At 35.8% G+C, this 5,312-nt stretch overlaps 1 pseudogene; it reads left to right on the top strand.

Moving 5' to 3' along the window:
* The first annotated feature begins 873 nt into the window (after positions 1 to 873).
* LOC149074048 (translation elongation factor 2 pseudogene) lies at positions 874 to 1,858 on the top strand (annotated as a pseudogene).
* Positions 1,859 to 5,312: the final 3,454 nt, after the last annotated feature.

Below are 5,312 nucleotides of genomic sequence, written 5' to 3'. Positions count from 1 at the left end.
AGACTTTGGCCTATCTGTGAAATATGTCAAAAAGGGAATACACATAAGTGATCATCCAACTGAAAAGGGCATAATTGGTACAACAAAATATGCAAGCCGTGATGCCCACAGGGGATGTCCTTGGACCAGGCGTTCAGACATTGAGAGCTTGGCTTTAAATATGGTGTCGTGGATATCTGGAACTTTACCTTGGAACAGATTGGGAGATGTTGATCAAATTGCTCGTTCAAAAAGGGTTCATCTAAACGATGTATCAAATTTCTTGCGGAAGATGTTCCCAAGTGGAATTCCAAAGAATCTTGCAGATTTTTTCGTCTACGTCAGCAAACTTAAGTTTGAAAGCGAGCCTCCATATAATAAACTGAAACACATCCTTTCGAGAAACTGATAGTGTGGGCATCACAGAGTAGCGCAGCCTTTGCATACCATTGCATTGTATCCAGTAACCCAGTATGAACAGTGAAAGTGACATCCGTGGGTGGTTGCGCTGTTGAATGATCACTTAAAATTTAATGAACACAAAAAAAATTAAACAACATAAATGAGCACCATTGCTATCCGGACATCGGCTGACACTCTTATAATACACAGTCTTCTTGGAGATGAAGCCCGTGCTGCCATCTGTCAGTAATATTTGAAACATTTCTTCCTCTCTAAAAGAAATAGTCAGTTAACCAACCTCTTTGGAGGATGTCTGACCCTTCAAACTGGTGCTGATAGTTTTATCTTGGCACATCGGTTATCTTTGTTCTTCAATCCACCCTCTGCATCTGTATGCTCTGTAGCTGAAGGAACACCGACAGAAGTTATGTCGACACTGTCTTCTTTACTGCCTCCTTGTTTTGTGACATCTGGTGATGGCGTGGCTTCACCATGGTGCAGCTGATCCGTGTGCCCGAAGGTGTTTCAAGATGCACCATGGATCTACCCGTAGTACCAAACAACAGTTCCTTTAATCCAATGCGGTCCTCTATCGAAGTTCCTGGCTCACACCTCATCTCAAGGATAAAAACTTTCCTCTGGTCGAATCAAGTCCAAACGAGATACATCTCAACTGCCTTCCGTCAGTCATGTTGTCAGAGTTGCCGTGGAACCAATGCATCCCTCTGATCTGCCCAAGCTGGTGGAAGGACTGAAACGTTTGGCAAAGTCTAATCCTATGGTTCAGTGTATTATTGAAGAGTCTAGTGAGCACATTGTCGCTGGAGCTGGCGAACTTTATCTTGAGATCTATTTAAAGGATTTGGAAGAAGATCATGCCTGCATTCCACTGAAGAAAACAGACCCTGTGGTGCCATACAGCGAGAGCGTGTCGGAAGAATGAATCACTGGCAAATCTAAATCTCCCATTAAACACAATCGTCTTTACATGAAGGTTGTGCCCATGCAAGATGGTTTGCCTGAGGACATTGATAAGGATACTGTAAACCAAAAAGATGATTTCAAAGCTTGCGCTCATTATCTTACTGAGAAATATGATTGGGATGCGTCAGAAGCAAGAAAAATCTGGTGCTTTGGACCTAAAGGAACAGGACCTAACCTTCTCGTTGATGTTGCTAAAGGTGTACAATACTTGAACAAAATCAAGGACAGCATCATTGCTGGGTTTCAATGGCGTGTGTCACGCAATCCACAGAGGGGGTGGACAAATCATTCCTGTCATGGAGCCTGTCTACTTAGTTGAAATTTAGTGTCCAGAATCTGCAGTAGGTGGTATCTCTATGGTGTGTTAAATAGACGACGCAGTATTGTTTTTGAAGAAGCGCAGCTTGCTGGAAAACCCATGTTCACAGTTAAGGCATATCTGCCTGTCAACGAATCTTTTGGATTTACCGCTGATCTTAGATCCAACATATAACACATTGGATCTCAAATAGTTTTGATTTAATATTTCAGTTTTTCAGGGTACATAAAGTATAAGAAATATAACTGTGTGGATATAGTTATAAACTATGAAAACTTTGATTATATTATGGTTCGTAAAATTGAAATTAATCACATAATGTAGATCATGGCTTGACAAATCAAGATCTAGGTGCCAACTAAATATTTTAGGACCCAAGAGAGTTTCTTTAGCGGATGCTAGTAATAACACACAAAATTTTACATGCCAATATAAATTTTTGGCGCTTGGGGATTTGTCAAGCCCAATTTGTCTCAGATACAATGGTGCCTTACAATTTTAATACTAATAAACATAAAGCTTGGATTTCTGGAACACTTGGAATACTATGGAATAACTGAAGTTTGGAGTCATATATATTCTATTATGTAATCTAGTATTCCAGGCACTTATTGCACTTGTTCTCTTGTATTTTATATATTTTTTTAAAAAATCACAAACTTTAAAAAAAAACCAATATTTATCAATGCTCATCCATCTTTTTGAGAGATGGGCTCTCCCTACTGTACTTAGTGCAGTATATATGGTTATCTCTTAAAAAGTGAAAGAAAAGTCATAACATTGTTTACCCTCACATTATTTATTTAACACATATATGAAAGAAATATATATTTTTAGAGGCCCTGGCATTTTTTTACAGCTTAAAATTTAACTTGCACTTGATGGTGCCATTTTATCCGTAAAATATTAAAAAAAATTCAGATCAGTGACATTTTACCCGGACTTGTTAAAATTTTTCTTTTTCATCACACCATGCAAACATACTCACATAACGACCATACAGTCTCCCCCTTTTCTTCATTAGGCTTTAAAATTTTAAGACCTGTTTGTAAGCCACATTTATATCATATTTGTGAAAAGTTTGTAAAAAAAAGTTCTCATGAGTCTTTACTAGACCTAACAAAAATTGATGTAAAAAAATTAGGCATTGTCTCATCGGGTCGCATAATCAATTATATATCTTTCTACCTTGGTAAAAAAAATCTCATTGAAAAAATAATGGATTTGCTGATACAAATTCATTAAACTCTGTTGTTAGGGACAATGTTATTCATATTAGTCTGACAATTTCATGCAAGTCCAGTCCCAAGGAAGTCAAACATCTGTCAGGCACCACTTTATTTGCTGTGTGAGAGCAATATGCTGTCTCACATTTTCTTACTCCATTTTAATTAACATTGGCTTAATCTACAAAATACTTGTGGTGATTTGTGAAATAAATGTGGGGCAATGATTGATTGGAACTTGTGCTGGACATTTCCAATTTTTCCAACACCGATTTAAAGTGCAACTTTATTTATTCTTAGAGTTCATTCACAATACCTGTAAAGGAATGCATTAAGTAATGTAAATTAAGTACTTATTTTATACTTTGGTTACATCCCATTTTGTATATATATTTTCCTTCATTTCTTATACGCAAATTATGTGCATTTTATAGTTTGTAAATACGTATTTTTATGAAAAATGTATTTCTAGGGGTTACCTGAATATGTTGCTTTTGTTTTAATTTTTTTGTGGATAACTTGAACTTGTTTTTCATCTTCTAAATTTATACTTTGTGTACCAAGTAAATTACATGATAAATGTCATTTTTTCGAAAGAACAGATTTTAATGATGTTGGATGTAGGCCTATCTCTGGAAGAGGGACTGAGCTGATGTGTGAGAATACCTTAAATGTTTCCATGTCAGTTGTTTTTTTTGTCTTGAATTTAGAGAACCCATTTGCAGCTACTGCAATATGCAAAATACTGTTTAAGGCAACAATTTTTCATTTTTTTCCTTAAACATAGGCATGCTATAAGTTTTCGTCTCTGTTCTGTAAGTTGTGATTTTGAAATAAGAGAAAGAAAAAAAATTGAGCAACACAACCACACACACATATGTGATGATTAATCCTGACCTTTTCTGAAGAAAAAGTTGTGAATGTGACAAAATAGTTTCAATTAGAAATTGATGAAAAGAGTATTAATCTCTAAATAAGGAATTCAAAAAAAGTTTCTTTTAGTATATGTAATATACTGTGTATTTGTGTAAAACCTGTTATTCGACCACTGAAAACTGTAAACATTTTTGGGGGCGTGGTTAAAGCTCTACTTCATAACCTAACCTGCTTCGAAATTCTCGAGCCCAACAGGGGTATATATTATGAACGGCTTTTATTCAATTACGAGGAATATATGATAACAGTCACTGTGTATTTTAAAACGGTGCAATAACCAAGGATTCATTCATTTTGTAGCATACCATCTACAATATATTTTTTTATGTTTTCCTAGATGGACTATGATGATCCCTTGGGAATATGTGAGGATCACATTATTAAATTAAAAAAAATTTTATGTAACAAAAACAACTATCAATATGTGACTCGTAGGGTTTTAAATATTTTTTCTAGTTTTTTTCCTTTAAATGAGTAATTTCCAGGGCCGGATTAACTATTAAGCAAAATAATCATGTGCTTAAGGCATCGGGAGAAAAGGGGCATCACGGAAAATGACAAATAGTACATTTTTTTTCCAGCATCAACCATCCAGTAGAAAATCGTAAAATTATATGAGCATTCGATTTCACATTTGAAGGCTTATCGATAGGTTGTCCAGGGCAACAGCTAAAGGAGGGTGTGATTTGTTCCCTTGTGTCTGGATCGGGAAGGGGGTCAAGTTTACTTTTTCTGTTGAAAATTATGGGAAGGGAGGGTGAAAAAATTTATACAGATCCTCTCTAAGTGACAGTAAATTTTTGTTTCTATTTACGGCCTTGAGTGGAGACACAAAAGCAGAGAAACTAAGTTAATTGCAAACAAGAAATCAAGTTAATGCTCAGTTTTTGGATTGAGATAACACTCTATTTCCATAAAGTAAGCACAGAGTCATCTCGGCAGCATCATATGCCCCCAGGTAAAATAAATTTTTCTGAGCCTTCCCCCTCCACCTTAGTTATAGATACCTGCCTCCCAATTTGCATACTCACTCTCTCCAAAATTTTAATCAGGGCAAATTGTTATGAGGTCTCCCAGACACTTAAGGCTTCTGAGTCATGGCAGCGTGAGCTGGGACAAACATTTCTAATTCTTCTGAACCCCTACCCCATCTAAAAATACCTGCTTGCCAATTTGCATAGCCTAGGTGAGTCAACATGTGCAGTAGATGGTGTATCTAAACAAACGAAAAGGATATGCACTATTTTAAATGAGAAATGTAATGTAAACTCCATATGAAATATATTACAATAAATGCTTTTTTCCCACTGGTATGAGGAAAATCATTGATAATGTCATCAATATAAATTTTGAGTTAACTCTGCTTCAATACACAATAAAGCCAGATTATTTTTCTTATAAAAGACTTGAGCGAGCTCTTATGATTTTATTGTATTTAACAAAAAACATGATCTTTCTCTAGAACA

Source organism: Pholcus phalangioides, unplaced genomic scaffold (assembly GCF_987345545.1).
Source record: "Pholcus phalangioides strain wild (caught in Gottingen) unplaced genomic scaffold, Ppha-v1.0 ptg000017l_1, whole genome shotgun sequence".
NCBI classification, from domain to species: Eukaryota; Metazoa; Arthropoda; class Arachnida; order Araneae; family Pholcidae; genus Pholcus; species Pholcus phalangioides.
Note: the sequence above shows the minus strand (reverse complement) of the source record. Positions and strands in the feature narration are given on the sequence as shown.